Source organism: Argiope bruennichi, chromosome 3 (genome assembly GCF_947563725.1).
Source record: "Argiope bruennichi chromosome 3, qqArgBrue1.1, whole genome shotgun sequence".
In the NCBI taxonomy this organism is placed as follows: Eukaryota; Metazoa; Arthropoda; class Arachnida; order Araneae; family Araneidae; genus Argiope; species Argiope bruennichi.
This window is the reverse complement of record NC_079153.1, coordinates 96,207,193-96,231,974: the sequence shown is the minus strand read 5'-3', so window position 1 is coordinate 96,231,974 and position 24,782 is coordinate 96,207,193. Positions and strand designations below refer to the sequence as shown.

General features: G+C 29.1%; 1 protein-coding gene across 1 annotated transcript in view; it reads left to right on the top strand.

Moving 5' to 3' along the window:
- Nucleotides 1–12,489: 12,489 nt before the first annotated feature.
- LOC129963438 (teneurin-m-like) overlaps nt 12,490–24,782 on the top strand; it is a 618,667-nt gene continuing 606,374 nt past the window's right edge. Inside the window, exon 1 of the mRNA XM_056077801.1 lies at nt 12,490–12,771. The gene's annotated coding sequence lies outside the window, so the exon portion shown is untranslated. The remainder of the gene's footprint in view (nt 12,772–24,782) is intronic.

Sequence of the window (24,782 nt, the reverse complement as noted above, 5' to 3'; positions counted from 1 at the left end):
ACAGCTTACAACAAAATACTATATCAATATTTTGCTTCCCGATAAACAAACAAACCAGAGGGGTTGCATGCCATATATATATATATATATATATATATATATATATATATATATATAATATAGTGTACTCATATCGAATGCATGTTGGAGTGAAACTCAATTAAGAGGTCACAGCAGGCAGCAACATTATAATTTCAATAAGTGAAACCAATTCCAATGACCGTTAGAAACAGTTAGAGGGTGCCGCTAATTGAATGGTCCGAATGTCAATTTGGCTCAATTATCCGTTTATTAGGATGTTCCCTCACGGTGATCAAGCTGTTACATCGCATAATCCCACTTGTAACTTATTAATCATCTGTCATCAGCAAATCAATATACACACACACTTGTGAAGTAATGTTCCATATGGTTTCAGATATAAAGGATATTCTTGAAATGTAATGTAATGGTGTGTCTGGATAACTATAGCTTGCATGGTAACATATCGTTCAGAAACATTTAAATTTTAATCAAAAATTGTTGCATATTTAGATTTAAAAAAATTAATCGCTTTGTAACTCTTACTTTAAATTTTCTTAATTAATATATGCTGTAAATTTATTTAACAGTTTTGACTTTTCTGAACTAAGTTTTAGATTACGAGTTTTATCAAATCTCTACTATTCATTTAAAATAAGAATTTTAATAAAGTAACCATAATGCGTTTCTATTTCTATTATTGGGAGAAGAAAATAATATCTTCTAATCTTCCCAAGTGGCTGTCGACAATTCTGTTCTTCCTATCCTAAATAACAATATATCGCGTCATTATACGTATTGTTATGCATGGGAGAAGGGAAGTGCTGTTATAGAAAAATGCAACATCCCAAATGAGGTATGGATTGCTATTTTATCCCTATTTAATCTGTTATTCCAGTTTTAGTTTATTATATAATAAACTAAAAATTATAGATATATAACAAGTAAAGATACGAAAGACTGAAAAATGTAGTCAAAACTCTTCAATTATATTTTTAGGCAATGAATTAGAATATGAATGCTGTACTTTTGATGGGTAAATTTCTTTATATATATTAATAATCATTATCTTCATCAAATAATATGTGTGTGTGCGTAAACTGGTAAATGATTTTTTATAAAAGCCCCCGCATTATAACTATGATATCAACAAATCTAAATAAGAATTAAACAATGGATATTGCATAATCAGAGAAATAACATCAGATTGTCTGTCCGCTATTACAAAAATTGCACTTCATATTCTGAGTAAATAAAATTTACGATTAGAGAAACAAATAAAAGTAAAAGGAAGAAAAATCTAATGCATAAAAGAAATTCCAATGTGACTGGTAAATACTATATTGGCATTAAGACTTTCTTTTCCCAATCTTTTTCCCAGTTATTCTTGGGAAAATATGCATACATATAGATATTTTTATTTGAAATTAATTTTCTTTGAAGTAATAATATTCTTTAACTTAACTTTTTGCCATCGATTATACTAAAATTTAAGTGTGAATTGCATATTTCCTTCTACCATTTCCTCCCATGATCCCCATCTTGTCACTTCTGCTTCTGAGAATTTTTTTTTAGCTTTTAAATAATTTCTTCATTAAAAAAAAGGATCTAATAAGTTTAAATACAAAATTTAAAAAAGGATCTTTGAAGTAAAGTGGGGAGATATATACGTCTTACATTTCTGCTATAAGAAGCTTTGAATACTTTCTATTAATGCACAACCTGTTTGCGTTGAAAGTATTTGAATTGGATGAAAGTAGTCATATGACACATATATATTACTGCATACTTCAATTTTGTAGGAATGTTACCTCAAAAATTTGGAAAATTTCTACACCCAATAATAGTAGTAGTAACAAATTTAAATCATATGATACTTTTTTATACAGTATATAAATTAAAGTATGTAAGCAAGGTAGAACACAAGTGGTAAAACGAGAACATATAGAGAAAATGTGAACTATATTTTAACACCTTTTTTCAAATATTTGTTAACTTATGAATTTACTAATTTTATATATGAGAGAAAATAAATAATAATTTATTTATAAAATAAGATAATATATATTAATAATAATAATGCAATAAATTTACTTATAAAATGAAAAGGAAAAGATATATTATTCATTAATTTTTTCACAAGAAATTACATCAGTATACTTTCTTATAAATTATGATATTTTATAAAAAAAATGGCTAATCTTTAATATGTAGACGAATTTAAACTTGTTTTCAAAATATTTCTAGGAAATGAATTTATGCATTTACTAGAATGACTTTTTAAAAACAAAACATTGATTGTATGAAACAAATTGCTTCTCTCTCAAGAGGTTTCAGACGTATTTAATATTTACTAGATATGCCTCAAATGTTTATTTAGATTTATGTTATTCAGAACTGTAAAGTAAATATTATCTTAACAAATATGTATTGTTCTGGTTTCAATTTTCACATTTTATATTCCTAAAGTGAATGTTTATTCGAAACATATTCTTTAAATGTACAATATTTTGTTGCCTTCATTTTTCGTAAAATTAAATGTCTTTTGAAGCTGCAATTATTTATATAGTTTTAATCTAGCAAAAATTAGTGCGCTTCAAGAACTATTTATTGTTCAAGATTCAAATTTCCCATTTTAAATATTTAAAGCAAATGTTTATTTAAAGAGCATTTCATAACTTCCTTATTTTTTTTCCTTTTTTATAGGACAATAGTATGAAATCTTACATATAGTTTAAAAATAAGTGAGAGTACCATTGCGGCAGGAATAAATTTTGCTAAAGCACATGTTTTCAAATAATATCATAATTGCCAAATCATGTATTTATACGTTTTCTATTTGGTAAACGTTTATTTTTGTTTCATTATATGATATGACGAAGTAATATTATTTAATTTAATTCAGATTTAGTTGTTAAAATATTAAGCAAGGTTTCATTAATATAAGTAATATTAAGCTAAGTTTGTTTCGTTTAATGTCATAATTCAATTCGAATAATTGTGACATATATTGCATCCTCCCTAGAAATAAAAGTTCAGCATACAAGGGAGTGTCAAAAAGTAAGGGGACATTTGAGAAAAAGGTCATGATTTCTAATGATAGAAAATTACATTACTACATACCTTATATTTCTACATATACATCCTGAATGTCAACGCACTTTTTCCAGCTTTTTGATTCCGTCGGGGAAAAAAGTTTTTCGATTGTATCTGTAACCAGTTTTGCACCACACAATGATTTCTTTATCGGTTGCAAATCTGCGTCCTTTTGGTGCTTTCTTAATAGTCAAAATATATGAAAATCGCTTGGGACCAGGTATTGAAGGTGTTAGGATTCCAGCATTTCGAATCCCACCTCTTTTATTGTTTCAACCTTTTGTTGGATAAAATGTGGTCTGAAATCTTGCTGAATACACTTATGATATGTAAAGTATTGGCGCTTTGTCTACTTGGATTCGTCTGTTTTCCCACACCATACCCTCAATAACTTAAATTGTCTTCAGTAAGTGACGTTGATGGCCTGTCGGATATTTCGTTGTCACATAAAGAAGTTCTTCCCTGTTTGAAGCGCTTTATCCATCCGTAGATCTTGCTTCAGGATACACAGCTGACACTATACTGGCTTGCATTCGACAAATAATTTCCGCAGGTTCAACGCTTTCTGTAAACAAAAAGCGAATCACTGTCCTCATTTCCTACTTGAAGCAGATCTACAATGAATCTGCCATATTTAGCGGTGTGCTACACTCCAACGACTAACGCGGGGATATGAGTGACACCGAATAGAAGTGTTGCCGACTACACTGATTCAGCGCTGGATACTAGCAGTGTTACCAAACCTTGGGAAGAGAAATTGCAAAGGTCTCTTTACTTCTTGACTTACCATCATAATCAGCAAAATGCCTACTAGACAAGTGACTTCCGTTTCTAGTTGAAAGTTTCCTATAAACCTAAAATAAATATTCTCACTTATGGTTAACAATCCCAAGATCTGTAGCTGAAAGTGCCACTTAATGAAGATTTTGCATAGGCGATTCCCATAAAGGATCTATTTTGGGTGGTTCATATCATATGTATTGTTAAAAAATTTCCGGGGTTCGTTTGGATAGTGGGGGTTATATGGTGTGAAGAAAGCTCAATCACCAGGCGGCAGTAGAAAATAAAACAACGACGTTTATTTACACGAAGACACACCGGACAGCACAAAGACGACAACTATATACAGCACAGAAGACGATTATCTTCAGCCGAGACGTGTAGCATACAACAGCATACACAGCAGCATACAACAGACTCTACTACAGACAGTAGCACACAGCTTAGTTCAGCACTAGCTTCACTCCGTCGCTGCTCCGCTTATCTCTGGAAGGCCAGTTCTTTACTGTCGGTTTCGATTACTCTGCCCTAGCAGCTGCGGCCGCTTCCTTTTATAGGTCTCAGGAGGCGGGGCTAGACGCCTCTCGACCAATCAGGAACGTTCGAGGCGTATCTCGGTTCCTACTGGACGGAACGGGAAAATTCTCGATGTTTCGGGTATAATCTATTTTGGCGCCAAAGTCGCCAAATTCGTCGCCAAGTCGCCAAGCTCTGAAACCTCCGACGCGACACCGGACTCCGTCCAGTACAGATGACTGTAAAACATTCTTTTCGATGGTGGAACCAACTATGCTGGGAAGCAGCATTACAGATTCGTAACAGTATTATTTTTAGGAATAATTATGAATGAAACTCATGTAAAATTGATGTTTCTGCTAAGCATATATTTCATGAAATAACATAGAATAAATGCTATTAAAAGACAGATCTGAAATAATATTGAGAAAATTTGACTCCAGGAAAAGAAATTTTAAATTCCTTAAAGTTTCAGATCAGTTAAATATTAAATATTTTGTTTTCTGAATGATTATTTTAAAAAAGTGCTAAATAAATATTTTCATTCAAAACGGACGAAGTTTTAGCTTTATGTTAAAAATGAAAATGAAAGAAAATCAACCATTTAATTTTATCATGATAAAATGGTGATAAATAGTTTAATGAGGACCATGGTGATAAAATCGAAGGTTCCAAAAACTGCAAGAATCTTATTGATAACACTATTAGGACTCAATTTTCGGCAATCTTTGCCTTTTCATGGAAACTAAAACTAAAACTAGGATGCATACAGAAAGTTATTGAACATATTCAGTTGAGAAAATAAAGGAACTTCAACAGTTAAGCGAAGTTTCTATGCTGCGAGTTTTCTCTGAGTGTTTTGTATTGTTACAGTTGTTTATCGAGTGTACTGCTGTTTACACTTATGCTACAGTTATACTTATGTACATACACTTCTATTGTATTTTACTATTATATATTCGTGTTTTCGTATAAAATAAAACATCCTTATCTGTTAATGAATCTATTGGAGTTTTCATAATACAATCCATCCACCGAATGCTGGTTTAGTTACAATAACACTATGTTGGAAGAAATTGAGAATTCTTATTTCTGTACCTACTGCGGAGGAAAGGAAGATATTTAAAATTTCGCCCAAAACATCGCAGCCTAACAATCAATTCCAATATTCTATAATTTTTTTTAGTTCTATTTTATATACCCCTTAGTTAGTTTCATAGGATTAATTGTAGCATCTAGTTCACAATGATTTATATCTTATAACTCATAGATAGAATGGAAACCTAGATATATCCTACTCTTAATACAAGAATAAGATGGAAATTTTAATTAAGAATTAAAGTTCAATGGAAGTGTTTTTTATTATTACTAAATCGAATTTGGTGAAATTACATGCATGTAGATTTTCATGAAAGCATATATTTGTTTTGACATTTATAGCGATTGCAAAAAAGAATTTTGCAAACTATTACTAAAATTACATTTTAACAAAATTTGTCAAAATTAGAAAAAAAATTATTTAAAAATAAAATTGGTCTCATTAAAAAGCTAACAATTTGAATGTAAGAAGGTGTAAAATTGTCCTTTCTTAAGGTAAAATGCCAAGTCATGAATGCAGGAAATTTATAATATTTCGATTATAGTTAAATTGAATAAAGATTTAATTTAAAGTTTGAAATGCACTTTAATGGTAAACGTCAATAACATGGAATAACTATACACCCTAGTTGCTTCCACTAAGTTAATCATCTAGAGGTATCTATGACTCGGTACAATACTAGGGCTTTATTACAAAAACACCCTAAAACATAGATATCATCTTCTTAAAAAATCAACTTATAAATAAACGATATACTTTAATGGTTACTAAATGTTATATCTTTTATATTAACACTTTTTTATACTTTTACTATAAAATATCAATTATTCTCTAACAGGCATTGAATATCACAATTCTGTAATTATTTTTGAAATTCACAATTCCTAAATTTAACTCCAGAACATTTTTAATTGAAATTATACTAATTATAGCTATTATTAAAAATATTTTGATGTACAGTTTTGGAATATTTTGATAAAGTGTGAGATCAAATATTTAGAAATATGTTTGGAAATTTTATCGTTGAAAATAACATTACTGCCATCTAAATGTTTATTTGTTAACATCTAAGAATTCAACTTTTCAATCGAATGTTTCTCAGTCTTCGTAAACTGATGAATAAATTAATTCTACAAATAGGATTAAATATGCGAGCGAAACATAATAGCTATAATTTACAGACTTCATTATTAACAGCCAGCTTAATTATTGACTACAAACGACAACTGGAGAAAAATTAATTTGAATTCTAAATAAGACAATAAAATAAACAAAGCAATTTATTACATCTTGCTTAGAATCTCGAAATTAATTCTATTCTCATTTATTTCTAATGAAAGATTTAAAACATTACATTCACTCGGCTACATATATTTTTATTAATTCTTCGAAGTTAAATTTATCAAACAGCTTATAGACCATTTGGGAATAAATTTATAGAGTTTACATCAAAAGTGTTTGCTGACGTTTAATTTCAAATATTATTGCTAAAACTTTTACGTTAAAGTGTTCTAAATATATATTAACTTGAAATATTTTAATATGACAGCACTGTTAATTTAATTTGAAAACTTTGAAGATGTATTCACTGCTTAAAATTACTCAAAATGTTGCCTTTCATTTCATGAAGTGTTTAAATAATCCAATTATTATATAATTAATATCACGATTAGTTTAAAATGCAATTTTGTGTGGGGCATTCATTTGCTGAATATAGAAAATAAAATTATTTATTTCAAAATGAAATAGTTTTTGTAATATGATGATGCCTTCTAGTATAATAATTAAAAACGATAAGAAATAAAGCTAAAATATCAATATGTTTGTAAATTACACATCTATTTAATACTATATTATTATTTCGAACCGAATGCTTCATAATTACATTTAAATATTGAAAGTAAACAGATTGCGCAATTTAATTAAACTAAATTTTCCATCTGCAGACGATCCTGAATCTAAAATATCAATGATTTTATAAATTTCACATCTATTTATTACCACATTATTATTTCGAAAAGAATGTTCCACAATCTCATTTAAATACTGCAAGTAAAGAAGTTGTAAAATTTTTAATAAAAAAATTCTCCACCTGCAGACGATTTTAATTATATAAAAGGAGAGTGATTCGAATAATTAGAGTTTAACAGGGCTATTGTATATTTTCAAGCTTGCATAGACTGCAGTTGTAAAAAAAATGAGATTTTGAAATTCTTCATTTAGCAAGTTACTTTAGAAAAATATTATGGGAGTGTTTTTGTCTTGATATCAAAATCATAGCATTGTCTCTAATGATACTGTTGAGAAATCATGACTTGATAGACAGATGAATGACTAATAATTCGTAAATAATGCATAGAGGACGTGGACAAAGTTATGGGGAATCGCAAATGGTCATTTATAAGTTTTAAGAAAATGTTAGACATATAGAAACATGAGATAGTATATCCAAAGAATGACTATTATAAGATATTTTTTTGTCAAGAAAAGAAAAAGATGTATGGTTAAAGTGTATAATATGGGTTTAACAGAATATAAATTCATAGTAGCGAAACAACTAAGTTACAAGAAAAAAAAACCATTCTAAGTTTTATACAGCTTAGCAAGTAGGGGCCCTGTATCACAACCAGGTCTTCGGAGTATTTTTCGTCGGTATTCAAAGAACTTGCCGTCTTAACCGATACACTCTCATGTGTTGATATCATAATGCGCTTTCATGTAATTGAGAATTTCAATCCTATTATACCTTTGTTCGGTACTTTATTCAAAATTTTATTAAAATAGTTGGCAGAATTTAGTGATTATTTTGTGTGCTTAAAAAGCTTCTGTACTGTTACAAAAATGACTTTTTCCCGAATCTTTGATATATCTTTAAAATTTTTTAATAGGGACACTCTATATTTAAGATGTAATTATTAGAAAAAAGTGGAGGTAAAAATATCTTTATTATATTAAGGAGTAATGTTTCTAAAGAAAAAATTATATTTTCTAGAAAACAGATTTTTGGTTTGGTGAAGTGTATACATATTTTTTTTTTACTTAAAAATCAAATTCTAGTTTGGAACAATTTAATACATCGCGTATCAGGTCGAAGCACATTTCCCAGAGGGCCTCGTCACATATACGGGCTAAAAGCATTTTCATCTTCACAGCCCCTTAGCATTGTATTTAGTGACATTATAATATATATTAAATGGGTATCTTATATTTGGCTTGTAAAGAAGCCATCTTTCATTCGTGGGTTTCAAAGATATAAAATAATAAAATACGTAAGCATCACGCCACGCATATGTAAGGGGCTATGTTAAAATGAAAAAAAAAAAAAAAACTGATAAAAAAAACTAAATTTACCCAAATTATACATCACATATGACGTCAAAGGAATGTGAATTTCAAAAAAAAAAGAAAAAAAAAGAAAAAAAAAGCATGTCATGGCCCCATAAGAAATACTACCCACTTGATCGTGGCATCAAATGTTACATACATATTTTTGTTTTTCATGAGAAAATGTGTATTCGTTTTAAATAGTTTGAATTGGAACCTTCTTGAATCTAATAAAGAAATGAACTAACGAAAATTAACCTCAATATCCAAATTATTTCTTGAATCTATTCACACTTTAATTATAATTTTATAATTTACATTTTTATTGATGATAGCAAGTCATTTTAATTTCCTTTAGTTTACGAATTCAATTTCATTTTAACTGATTATTATGAAAAAATATTTTTGCAGTTATGTATTCGTCCGAACATTTGTATTAAATTGTACAATGTATATTTAATTGTTATTTATGATGAACTAAACTTAGATGCGGCTTTTTTTATTTACATATTTTACACTTAATACAATAATTATTCATATCAATTCCAATCAATGTATAATATCTCACAAACAATATCGAAGTTTCTTTCCTCCTTTAAATTCATTTTGAAGTTATTTATCAAAATATTTCCCTTTTAACATTCTGATTAATTATTTATTAAATTTTATTGAAATCTATGCTTTATTGGAATTTCTTATCTTTATTTGATGCTTCAAGAAGAGAGACCATTTCATTTTTCACTTGTTGTCTGCTTACTTGCTGTGAAACTCACTTTGCAATGAAACAACTTCTACAGTGAAGGAAAGGTCTTCGGGCTTTTACATACTAAGTTGCCAAAATAATTGGGAGAAATGCCCACTGAAAGTCTGTTGACAAGTGATTCCTGCTGAACTTGTTTCGGTATTAGAAACTGGATTCACTGTTCGGAAACGTTCTCATAGTCCAGATGTCTAAAACTTTTCTTTTCATTAAGAATCATTTTTAGAATCATATTTATCAAAGCAATCTTTACAAAGGTACAAGTTAATAATAGTTCGAATTGAAAAATAGTATATAAAAATTGAGTTTACAATTGTTTTTCTATTTTTGATTTTTGTAAAAATAATTTTGCATTATGTTATGGAAATAAAATGAAATATATAGTAATTTATTTATTTTTATTACTTTATAGTTCCATTTATAATTATGAAAATTAATTATTTTAATGATTCATGTATATAAATTATTGCATTTCTTCCATCAAACAGTACAGCAGATGGTTAAACATTTTATAATACATTTGAATTGTATGAATGAAAAATTAAAGATATATACTTCATAAAAATAAGAAAAATATATCCGTTCTTATGAGATTCCGTTTTCTTGATTTCTGAAGAAAAAGTATTTCTATTCAATGGGTCTGATGTTATTCTACTAACATTCATATTGTTAAACGCGAATATCTGAAAATGTACAGCATTTTTCAAAAAATAATGTTCGGAGTTTTCTTTTGCTCTAATTCGATATTTTATTACTTTATATATATTATTTACAAACAAAACTCATACTTTACAATAAATGAGCCACTCCAGAAACGCAGGTTGTCAATCCTTCACCTAGTCTGAAGCGAACATTTAATAACTTTGAACATGGCATAAATAAAAATGCTTGATTGGACGGCTCAAATTATTTTCAAAACGTGAAGCTTCTTTCAAAACTTCAACTGACGAAAGTACCTCATATAAAGATGTTAAACCTCCTAAACAATGCCCTTATTTCTCACATCTCTGATGGGTACAAAAAGTTTGGTTTAAACTTATTTCGTATTCCACCTCTATAAGAGAGTCGAGTGAAAATGTTGTTTATAATTTAAGCGATTAGCCACAAAACATAGTATCCGGTATTAAGTATATCCGCCTCTCAGTTACGCCTTTTACCTTGGAAACAAAGTCAGGGTAGAGGCAATACTTTAACCTTTATTTTATCTCTAAAGTCTCTTCTAATCTCCAAATTTCTATCTATAATTTATCTTTGACTACACATTTGGTTCTTATAAATATGTTCAATTCTGAAATGACAGCTGAGATAAAGAATTCATGATAAAGGTAGTATCATGATCTAAAACAGCGTTTGTACGAAAAAGATGCTGAAAAACTAACTCGCAATTAATATAGTATGAGAGGAAGTAGTACTAGCAAACTTTTTGTGTTAACCCTTTAACCGCGTAACTTTTTAAAATTACTATTTAGATGTGAGGTGGGGAAATAAGTTCAAATATTTTTCAAACAAAGTAAGCTGATATTATATGTTACATGATAATAATATGATATATTAAAAATCTGTAATCTTAAAAATAAATTCTCTAAACTGCGAAGAACACGGGATGCAATACAAAACAGACTGATTGCCAACGCTTGGAAATAGCTGGATAAATGGCTGGAGGGTTAAGATTATCTCAAAGCATATACGTGTACCCTTTAAGACATATTTTAAAAATAATTGATTTCGATGATCAATGACACTGGGCACCCGTTGAGAAAAAATTCAATAAAAAAGAGCTGACAATTTTTTTTTCCACATACTGGTTGTAGGTTTTAGGCATTTGGCGTAGAATATATAGAGGGAAATCGACTATTTTAAAGTCATTCATTTTTAGATTCCAGATTTTCTTGGATACATATTTAACCAATCAAAATATCGATAATATTGAATTTTTAATTTTACTGAGTTCAAAACGATTCCACAGTTAAACGATGTAAAGTAAATGACAAATTTTATAATAAAATGACTATTTATTCAAATCTTGAATCATGTCTATGATTTACAAGTCCAATTATTCACCATATAGAAAGGGCTAATATCTGGAATTCGTGAAGTTTCCGAACTCGAAAACAAATTAAATCATAATAATTTCATTGCTATAAAATTATAAAAGAAAAAAGTAATATACTTGTATAATTTAAACTTTATATTTATAATTGATATCGGTTTCAGAAATTTATCACTTTAATTTATAATGTTTATCGAGCTTAAAATAATAAAGAACGTATGTTTGCGTACAAATTTCTTTTGAAATGTTAGACTGTAAGCCAATACTTTTTTAAACAGGTTGTTTGAAAAAATAAATATAATCGAATAAAATTGTATAACTATATTTTCCAATTATTCTCATATTCAACAATATGTTTCTGCATATTTGCATTAGATTAGCAACCATATTTTAAATAATTATGCAATTTACAATATGTTTTTCAAAGATCCTACAAGCTTTTACTTTAGTTCAACTCTTCATATAAGCATTTAAAGCTTTTAATCCAAAATCGATATCATAAATTCAAACAAACCCTTACAAATACTATTTCATCCAGTGACTAAATCAGTAATAAGGAATGATCTACATTTTAAACAGAAATCGTAAAAAAAGAAGGATTGTCCCCAAGTTCTGAGTTCTTTCTAGTTCTTCCGCTTACTTATTTTTGTATAAAGAATGATCCTTTCCAAATGCTTCTTCACTTTCTTCTCCGGTTGACAGATTCGAGATTTGACCATCTTTCTGGTTCTCGTATATCTCCAGATGTTGGCAACCTATCTCCAGAGTTGGCGACACTTCTTGGCGAGGTTGGCTCTCCACCACCCACCGGAATCATTTTCCGGATCCGTTTTCCCGGGAAAAGGCAGGATTCGTTCACAAGAGTCTCCGGCGCCCATAGCGCAAGAGTTAACAGCAGCGGCGGCGAAATTTGCCCATTAAAGCTCCGCTGATAGTTGGAGTTGCACGTGTGGAATAGCGCCGCGGTGGCTCGGCAGATAGAGTGCCCATTTTTCTCAACTTCATAATTTTAAACTGTGGCCCGTCGTGGTAATAAGAGATTGTGTGTCAGTTCATTTTTGTACCCTTTCTTCAGACAAGACTTTGTCGAGTGGAAAAAGTAAACCTTAAATTTTTGAGGATAAGGTAAGTGTGGATTTTTTTCTATTAAATTATTATTTTTATACTATAGAAAATAATGTTTTTTATTGACAAAGATATGTTTGCGGTTTAGTTAAGGAATAGTAATGAATTATTTGTAATTATTGGATTTTTTCAGATATTTATTTAAATTTTAAATCATAAAATTTATGCTTAAAATTCATATTCTGAATGTAAAGGCGGGTATTTTATCTGTTATTTTACAATAACCGTTGAAATTAAAATTGATATATTTATGCATTTAAAAAATTAATCGTCTTACAAAACTGTTATTAATTTTTAAGATGAGATAAAAAATTTTACTTAATTCAAAATTTAAGATATTAATTTAAATGTTCATATATAAGGCAATAATAGATTATATAACTTCAATCTTTTTATCCGGTTTTAAAGCATATTCGGCATTTGAGAAAATGTTCATTTGTAAAAAATAAAATGATTTGCTTCTATCAGTCGGATTAGTACTGATATGTTAGGCGGAACAGTCGAAATCTTATTTGCGTCCCTCTTAGCAATGTGCTGAAATTTATTTACCAAAAAGTAATTAATAATTAAGTTGATAAATTTTTATTTTTAATTTGCATATAATTAGACAAATTCTTAGAGACTTTTATTTTTCTTTTCTCCAAATAAGAGTTTAGACCGTCAAGTAAAATTTAGCTCACCGTTATACTAAGAAAGATTAAATTGACTTTTTAAATAATTGTTTCTTCTTTTTTTAAAGATTTTGTATATTCTACAGTTTTTTTCTAATTTTATATTCGATTGCTGCATTAAATAGAACTATCTGACAAATTATAAACTTCATGATTTGTTATAAATTCTAAATATTATTTTCTTTGTACAATAATATATATTACTTTTATTTAAAAAAAATATAATTATGAAAAAACGCAGTTTTTATCAATGTTTCTAAACGTTAGTTGAAATAATTGGATAGTATATGTAGAAGTTTTAACAATGCTAAGTAAAGTGAGACTTTTCTTTTCTTGGAATAAAAACTATAGTTTCCTCAAAAAAATCAGTTTTATAGAATTTCGTTCGCTAAAACATTTCTTTTTAAATAAAATTCAAAATCTCGTATTTCTAAATTTTTAGATCACATATCTCAGATTTATCAAGAAATCACGATTATTGGTTGAAATCAAATGAGAATGGTAATTTGTGAATAAGCAATTTAAAAGTGATTAAAAATATTTAATTAGCCAATTTCAATGCAGTATCATATTTTCAAATAAATCGTTAGCATATAAAACTTATTTAGTATAAAAATTCGATTAAAAAAAATATTAGGCTTTTTTTGTTTTACAGCGTGCGTTGAAATTTCTTTATAAATTACAAGTTAGGAATAAAATGTTTTATTGAAATGAAGGAGGGTACATTTCGAAGCTTCAAATGAAAGGTTCTATCCATTAATATTTTGTAGTAAACACATATTTTAGTAAGACGAAAAGAGCTTAACGATATGAATTTTTTAAATCGCTAATTATTTATGATTTTGCTGGTTTGCAAATATGATTATGATTATTTTAAATTTAATTTAATCAAAATTCAAATTAAAACTTACCAGAAATATTGTATTCGCTAACATTTTAATTGTTTTTGACGATACTCCTTAGCTTGTTTTTGAACTTAACAAATAAATGAATAGTTTGTGACATTTGGGTTCGCTAATTGGACTATTGGTCGCATAAAAAGTTTTCTTATTTTCTAAAACTTTCTTATTCTAAAAAATAATGTATTTGCATTTTTTCCAAAACTATCTTTAAAATGTGATTTGAAAGTCTTGGATCTTTTTAAGTAGCTAACGATCCTAATTACCTTCTAATAACGCAATCACTTCTTTGGGCATTCATTGTATTTTATTACTATAAATTGTTTTTCGATTTATTAGCGAACTAAATATGTCTATTCTTCAAAAAAAAATTCTAATTTTATGATAAATTCGTAAAGTATTATCGCTTCTAAAACTGTAATTTTGAATTCATTTTTCATATTTATCACGAAAAGGACATTAGAAGTTTAAGGGGTAAAAATTACTTAAATAATAATGCACTTACAGAAAAAAATAATTTTTATAATAATTCAATTAATGCCAAATATTATATAATTACATATAATTTTATTGCATTAAAAACCTGTCGTTACTGCATTAAGGGGATTTGAATTTAGATTAATATTTAGTTATTTCGAAGTTAAAAAACTTTATTTATTGTTTTGTAAGAATTGTCACCATTTTTATCAATTTTTGAACATATTTAGATAATTATTTGAACAAACTTACATAAACGTTTTTTTTAAGTGCTTATTTGAAATACGAAATAAATTTGTTAGTATTAATGCTAATATTGCATATTTACTGAAAGTCGATCGTTCTATTATAAAAATGTTTTTAAAAAGATTCGGTTTTGCAATCATCGAATCATTTATTTCAAGAATACTTTAGAAACGATTGCAAAATGTACGACATTTTGTGAAAAAATGGTTTTCTCCCGTGACTCGCAGTAATGTTGGAAATTTCAGAGAATACCGATTATTTCACTTCTAATATTTTGCATTTATACATTTTTGGACTCAAATAAAAAGCGTGTAATGATATCCATTGTGATTAAAGAAATGCTTGACTTGGGGATTGGTCTATTTGGATGCAAGATCCGGTTCCTCCAAAATATCCATTTGAGGATGACTTCATAACATCATATTTATTGGCGTGATTAGCGCTTCTCAAATAGTACAAAGTTCTTTAATATTTCAGCTATATTTTATAATTCTGAATATTGAATATTGAATTATTAACATTGCTCAATATTTTTGCATGTACAGTGTATTGTGATTGGAAAATTAAACATATAGGTACTGTTTTAGCAACAAAGCTTAATGCAATTTAGATGTCTGTTTTTTTATCAGACCGAATGTTTATACAAACAAAAACCATCGAAAATCTAAACAATCTGCCCTCCAGATTGGACAAAAAAATAGATTTAAGGAATTTATGATGCAGTCTCACAAGGCATTTGGGGCCGCGGTGGCCTAGTGATAAGGGATCGGCTTCGGAACCAGAGGGTTTCAGATTCGAGACCCGACTCCACCAAAGCTCCGTCGTGTAAGCCGGTTCTGGTGCTCTCTAAATCCGTCGGGGCCATACGCTTTTCCTCTGGCGTGGTTTAGAATTTTGGAGAGGGGGTACCAGCCCAGGTGTCACTTTCGTCATCTGACCGCGGTTCGAAATTAAGTGGTCCGTCCCCTAGTGTTGCTCTAAAACGGAACATTAAAATAACTAATCTAAACTAAATTTCCGAGATATTTGTATTCGTTCTGTGTAAAATAGCTTTCACGAATTGTTACCTAGCAATTTTTGATACTTTTTTTATGAAATATTTTAACTCTCAAGAATAAGTTTTGATTGCGTTTTCCTTTTCCTTATATAAACACATAAATAGAAACCTTATTTATATTTAAAATAAGATATAAATTATTTAAGAAATTTTCTTGAGTAGCTTTCAAGAAAATTGCATAATAGTATTTCTTTATTATTTTTTTAATGAACATATTTCATTCAATAAATCAGCAGAACTATACATCTTCAACTTTTTAGTATACGCTTTAGAAAAGGTATCTCTCCCTCCCCTCCCCCACATAAAAATGTGGCCTTTCTTGGCATTAGAGAATAATAGTTATATAATATGGCAGAAAACTAACATTTTTGGCGACTAATCTCTAATTTCGGTTAAATACCGCGCATATTGAATATCTATTTTAGAAACCTTTTTACTGACCTACTGAAACTACAATTTGACATTTATCTTCAATTATAGTCACAAGATGTTAACAAATTTCATTAATTTGTTCTTATCTTTTTGGATTATTCAGTTCGCGTACATGCGAAAGTGCAAAACGATAGATGATGTTCAGCTGTTCGACGGATTTGGTTCAAAATTTGAAAATATCTACGTTTCAGATGCTAAAATAGGATGCTTACCAATTTGGTAATTTTTAAATTACCCGTTTGCATGCATTTAAAAGTAAAGACACGCAGAGGATAAATCCCTTGACGGAGTTGGTCAGGATCTATATTTTAGATACTCAATTTGTGTATGAAACTTTTGTCTTTCTCTAAGTTTTCTAGAAATCGTATTCACTTGTACTCGAATAACGAAACCTTTGAATGGATTCATTCAAAATTTGATAAAAAATTTTCCACATTTGGTGTAAAGAGCATAAAATAGTTTTGTTTATATACTCTTTACGGTGTTTTTTAAGCACATACGATTTTTAATACACATACAAACGTCATTCCGGAAATTTATTTTTAGAATCGGAGCGGTTTGAAACGTAGAAGTTCGTCAAAATTTTGAATTAAATATGAATACAATACTATCTTTGCATGTTTTGCGGGCGAGAAAGTAACTATATACACGAATTTATCCAATCATTGTATATTTGCAGACTTTAATTGGATTTCCAAATGTGAACGATCAATTATTGTCTGTTCAAATTCACACCATCCAACGATAGCAGACGGTTCAAGTGTTTGCGTAATAGCTGGGCGACGACAGAATATTACACGATCTCTTATCGCATAACATTTCAAATTGAAACTGCCTTATTACACGGAATTCTATCTTGAGAATTTGATTTCTTTTTTAATTCTGAAAACATTTTTGAGAGCAATATTTTATTTCGGTCAACGAGCAAACAAAATTTCGTTGATTTTTTTTTAAATTTCAGCAGCTGTAATGTAATCTGCAGCAGCAAATCTATGGAATAATTGCTAATTAATTCGTCAAAACACACTTCTAAAGGAAAATATCGTAATTGTTTAACAAAATCTAGATTTTCTTTATAAATATATTTTTTGGTTTAAAAATTCAAAAGTGTCACAACATGTTTTTCACATTACAAAAATTAGTTTGACTATAAGCCCAATTCAGTAAATCTGAAAATATGTTTATCCCACATTGCTGTCTGGGGCCTCTAATTTTGGAACTGAATGCATTCAATAGCAGCGAAAGGATTAAATGTTCTGAATGCATTTCATTAATGTAATGCTGTGAATTAATATTCATTATGAATTGTGATTTTTGATCTGGTTAATGGTTTGATAGGTTAATTCGTCTATTGAATTAACTGTGGCAGTTAACGGATTTCTTATTATTCATGCAAGAAAATTCCATATTAAATTAATATGAATTTATAATTTTATAAACGACCTGGACTCGCTCCGGGTAACTATAATTAAACATAATTATAATATGAAATCATCGTATATTGAAAGTTTTCATAATTTTTAGGACTTTGAAGCAATTTAATTAAAATTAAACCGAAGAAATACCGCTTGCATTATTACCGATAATGCAAGCGATAATAATTTTTTATAGTGATTAGTCTTTTTGAAAAATTTACAAAGACTCATTTTTCAGATTAAAAACGAAAAGTTGAAACTTTTGAGGAAGATAGAGGCCATCTGAGATGCTAATCTTTAGAAGAAAACCCTGTGTTTTTGTTCTCATATGTAAGTGTAATACAAACTTCTAGAATGAAGCCTCGTAAGATGCTCTTTTTCGAAGCTTATATTTGCCTGACTTGATTGTAGCGTTCATTACAATCTGAGTGATATATCACGTAATTTATATAAAAAAGGCTCCCTAAAAATATTATGCTAAAAATATTCATTTATACTTTAAATAAAAAGGAATTTTCCTATGTTTTTTCCGAGTTTTGAAAATTCGATTAAAATAGATCCTACATTAATAGAATTCTTCCAGTTTGCAACAGAAAAATCTTTCTTTTTTCTACTATTTCCTTTATAGAACATTTTACTTCTTATTTTAAATATTAGTGCAATAGTTGTCGGAGCCAAAATCATTTAGGAAAAATACATTATTATCGACAAGCCTGCTTTGACGACCAACTAATTTTCTGGTAATACTTGTTGTATTCAATTTCAAATATATTTCTGAGGCATAATTATATGTTCATTGCTCCATGAACAAAGCATTTTCAATTGCCAAGTGGATAGACATTAAAGCTATGTTACTTTAAAAGTATTATACCGATTTCATTGTTTCATTCATTGTTTATTGTACACATGAAACTTTTTAAAGTAATCAAGTTACGTTGCATTATAGTTGAGGTAAAAACGAAAATTTCAGTGTCATGTATCTTCTAATTGCTTGTCTTTTCCTCAATGATTTCTCTAGCAATCTGTAGAGATAATAAACAAAATATTTCTTTCCTTAATCTTCACAATGGCTGGAAAGGAGTAAAATCATTAAAGATATAAAAACCGATAAAACTATGAAAATGGCTGAATGTCATCGTAAAATGATATTTTTTAAAGTTATATAACATTTTTTAAAAACATTTTTAAAGTTAAGGAAAATCTACTAATTAGATAAGTTATTTCAAAATGTTTTTTTGAATAATAAAAGATATAATATTCAATTTTATGCGTTAATATTTTCGATAGTTACATCTGTAAAACGCAAAACCTTCGCTTCATTTTTAATTAAAATTCTGATTGAAAGTTTAAAAACATCGCTACACGGTGCATAATATTTCTATCCATAGCGTATTTGTGTTAAATTTAGTAGCTCCAATTATATTGTGTCCAATAAAGCATCAGCATAGATTTCAAACATCCATTCTCTTTTATTATTGAAGATACGATAATTCACAAATGTTTAGATAACGTTACAGAACAGTTATGCTTATTAGTCTATATCGGGGTTTTAGTATGTTTTCTAATGAATAACAATACATTTTATTGTTTTATATGGTGATGCCATGCATTTGATGCCCTTTCTTTGAGAATGAATTTCATTAAAAAACATTTAATATTACAGCTCATTAATTTTTAATAGCTTTTGTTCCCTAAATTACGAATTTGTTCACAACAAGAATTTAAGCTTTGTTATTGCTTGTGATATGTCTTGATTTTGGTTTAACTGTCTTAGAAATAATACATTTAATAAAAATAATTTTTGCATAAGCATTTTCATTAGCGAGCTAAAAAGGAATATCATTTTTAGTCTCATCAGTTATTAATTTTCCATCATTAATTTTCAATACATTATCGATATTATGGTATCTTGGAGGGTCGCGGTGGCTTGGTGGCAAGGCCACGTTTCTTGAGCCATAGGGTTTCGGGTTCGAGACCCGATTCCACCGAATAACAGTCGTGTAAGTGGGTCTGTTGCACGTTAAATCCGCCAGGGCCAAACGTCCTCCCGCTGGTGTGGCGTGGTGTGGAGGGGGGTGCCAGCTCAAGTGTCGTCATCGTCATCTGACCGCGGTTCAAAATTATGATTTCCGCCCCAAAATAGCCCTAGTAGTACTTAAAACGGAACGTTAATATAACTAAAAACTAAAAAAATAAAACATGGTATCTTGGAATCTTTTTCAAATAGCAAAAACTCGATAATGGCGAATTTCGTATATGTCAAATTGTCAGTTGTGAAAAATTTTAGTAATATCGTTCAACATTCATAAATGCTGAAACTTTTAAAAAATTTGCAAGTCTAGTCGCAGTACCAGCAAAGAAAAAACAGCCAATTAAAAAAATCTATCTATAATATATAAGATAAATACAATTTTGTAAAACAAACCACATTTACCATTTTATAATGTTTTATTTAGGCGATTGCAAACGTTTAGCAAAATTTTTCGTTTACAGAGGAAATAATGAGCAACATTGTCCTTTTGACTTAATATCGGTATTCGGATTATGGTTTTAAGACACCGCTAGATAAATACTTCCATCAAATATTTGGAAAAAAAAAAGAGAACTAAGCGTATGTTAAATCCTTTTAAATATATAACATACACCGCTTTGGTATATGGGATGGCGAATAAAGTGAGAGCTACCTTTTTAAGTGATATCATTGTAATTTGATCACAAAAACAAATTATGAGAGGATTTCAAAATAGCCTATGCATATTTTCCAGAAACAAACTTAAAGATTAAAAATAAAGATTAGGCATTCAACCCTGTATGTGAATACATTTCCATTCCGTATTAGAGGATGCATTTTATGTTGCACCTTCGTTATTTCCATCCATATTACTAGTGAAAACCTGGTCACCACAAAACCACGTCGCATATCCCCTAATAAAGATGTTATTTCCACTCTACCCTGAATTAAATATGTATAAGTTCTAGGTCGAGAATGTCACGTGCTCAGAATTTAATTTTCATAATCTCGCACATGAACGTGCTGTGTTTTGTGGTATAATAATAAAAAGAATACACTTTAGAAGCTTTTTCTCGAACGATTGAAAGTAAAACTGACACAAAACTGCAAATTTAGAAAAAAATATCAAATTTTATTTATGTCGTAGTGAATTTAAATTGCAATTATTTGCAGGCGAATAAGCAGAACGACTGATAGTGAACCTGTTTGCAAATTTGGTCCAAACTTCCAAACGGATCTAAAATATAGACGATAAAATTAAATGTTAAATGTTATTTTTCAGTATTTACCGTTTTGTAATTATCATGTTCAGTTACACTTGAACAGGGAAATAAAGTTTATGAAAATGAATTTGATTCAAAATCTAATAGAAATATACAAATGTGTGAAAAGATTCATACGAAATTTTATGTGTCTAAATATAAACGTATATGAAGTATTGTGTTCACAAACAATAATTCCCAAAACACATTTTTCTTAACTCAAGTATTCATAATCGTCGGGCTTACAATATTAACCCTTTGCCCGCGAGACCCTTTTCGCGCAGACCAAGCAGCAACTCATGATCTTTTGTAGAGCTTTGAATATCTTGCCTCTAATTTAAAATGATTACACACACAATTTAGCGTGTAAAACTTTTATATTCACATGTTTCATTAATCTTTAAACCTACACGAGATATGCTGAGTGTTTTTATATAAATAATAGTTATTGCCATGCATCGAATTTCCACGCTAAACAAAGTGGTGAGCTCGAGTCACCTCTCGAATTGCGGCATAAAATCATGTGTTGAGCGAGTCACCTTTTGAGGACAAAAGTTAAATTTAATAACTGTAATATTTTCAATTTGTTCACTTCGTATACGATAAAGTAAAATCAAATATGTCATTTGGTATAAGTAATCGTCTTGAATCTTTTAAATCTTCTTTTTTAAATTAGTTTCCAAATATTCTTTAATTAGATTCATTAGCAAGTCAATTCATTTCAGTACAAAATGACTAAAGTATTTAATGGATTCTCCAGAATAAAAACTAATAATCAGTAAACTTGTAAAGTTCAAACCCATAGTTATCACATCCAAAAGTTTATCTACAACTTAATCTTATATCTAAATATTTTACGGATTATAATAATTAAAATCTATGTGATGTAATAAACAGAAAATCTGAAAGTACTATCCATAATATTAGACTTCCTATTAAATAAAAATACCATAACGCACGAAAATGATAGGTAAATATTTACATAAATAATTGTCTTATTTATCACAGATTTGTATAATTATCGGGAAAAGTATTTACAATCATCGTCAATAAGAGTTTCTATTTTATTGGAAAAATAATTGCCTAAAATGTAATTTAGACGCTTGTTTACTCGCGATGAACATTGAATTATACAGAGCTTTTATTTCGAATTTGGACGCTACTTTTAGAAATTCACGATAAAATAGTTTAAACTATTCGATTACTCTATATATTCCTATTGAGACATTTTCTTCTTATCTCACCATTTATATTTATTTTTATTAGATATTAATTCAGATCAAACAATCAATCATTATAAAGCAGCGTTGTGAATGTAAACTTCTCTAAAATCTGTCGAAATATTTGAAATATTTATTAAACTGTTATGTTCTGATCAGAGAAATGTATTCCATCATTTTTGATCATTACATAAGCAAGGACAAGTAATAATTTTGGATGAATTGAGTGTGTTGTCAGAGATGGATTTATTTCTCATTAGTATTAAAATATCTTTCTATGATCTGAAATTCATAAATGCATGCCAACTATATTTAAATATTAACGCATTTGCTTTTTTTAATGCTTCTGCAAAGTATTTAATTCAATTTTCATGATATATTTAATGCATCTTATGTCGAAATTTTATTTTAGTTGAATAGTGTCCTCTAAAAATTCTCAATTTCTATTTTATGATCGAGTTGGTAGAAATCTTGGCTCTATCAATTAACTACTTTTTGGCTTATTTATTCCAATTATATTTTGAATGATGAACCTGGGTATACAAATAATAATTTAGTTCACAAATATCAATTATATTAGATATATATCAATTATATCAATAATTTTATTAAGAATTGCCAAATATAGTATATTTTAGCTTCAGAAAATAAACATTTGTTTAAATTTTTCATTGTCTATAATCAAAAGAACCCCAACATCCAGCAAAATGGATAATAACGCTGTATTCTGCAAAAATAAATAGAAAAAAATACGAAGCATATGCACAAAATACTGCAGGACTATAAATGAGTAGTATCCTGCACGTATTAGCAACGCATCCATGAACAGCACATCGTCATTAAGCAGTAGTAACTGCTCATTAGAGCTCAGAATGCAGCTTGATAGCTAGCATGTCGGTCAAAACTCCAAAGGAAGAATTGACTCATTGTACGATCCCTTTGACTTTTATAGCTCCCAAAATAGTATGGATTTTTCTAAAGAAGCCCCCTAAATTTCGGCTACTAGTAGACATATATTCCACAATTCTTGTATTTTCCAAAACTCCCAGTTTTGTCACCAAAGTCAAAAACAACCATTCAGCATTTTAAAAATATCTAAATATCTTACTATTTTACTTTCTTCGCAGGAATATCGTATTACAGATTTGTAGCATATCCTAACCTAATCCAACCAAATTCTCTTCGATATTCTGAACCATTTTTTTCTTCAATTTTTTTAATCATATGATTCATTATTATTGTGAGGTCAAATTTTAGGGATTAAAAGTTCAGGTATAGTCATAATTAGGTATAATCATACATCGTTGATAATTGAGATTCTTTATAGTTATACACAGGGTGATCAAGAAATAACAGGAAGTGTTCAGAGCCCTGTAGTGTCTTATGTACTGTATGAAATATAAGAAAATTTGGCCACCATACACATTAAAGTATGCGGTTTCGATTTGTCAAGGAAAAAATAGGGAACATTCTGGAGCTGCGATTGAAAACTCCGTTATTTAATTTGCATTTACGGTTACTTTGTGACAAGATATCGAGGATGAAAGGAAGGGTTGATGGAATTCAAAATCATTCTGAAAGAATTCGCCCGTAAATGGCGTTGTCACTACGTGAATGGTCTTTATTAATCCATCTGTTTTATCAGCTTGTTAAAAATGCCAGTGCTGCTCTTCGTGAATACCGACTGACCGATGACCATACTAACTTATGAAGAATGGTTGAAAGATTTGAAACAGGAATTTTTGGTGTACAACTAGACCGAGGACGATATCTGATTGTTAGGCTAATTGAAAGGCGTTATGTATCGAGGACATGTTCTTGACATTCCTACTTCAATAACGTTACACGTCAGACGAATAAAGGCCGATATGATGCGAGTCACAGCCGAAAACCTCGTGTAAACGCCTGCAATTAGTGGAACATCAGGATGATGGTCACCTTGAGCTATTTTTTAAGATGCTATGATAAACGTTTTTCATTGGTATTTGGTGTGTTGCTATTTACAATTTCCAATGGCAGTTATGTATTCTTTTTCCACATATTATGCGCATGCAGCACCATAATTTTCCCCATCGGCGTTTTTCGGTACTATTTTTTTTTTCGTAAATCCAAACCGCATATTTTAATGTGTATGGTGGCCCAATTTTGTTATATTTCGTCCAGTACATAACACGCTACAGAGCTCCGAACACCTCCTGTTATTTCTTGATCACCCTATATATAAACAAGGACTTTAATTTGTTAAACACGCACATATCGTATTCGTGGAGCTTTCTAATTGTAAATCAAATTTCAAGGTGTGGTCCTGATTTTCGTTTAAA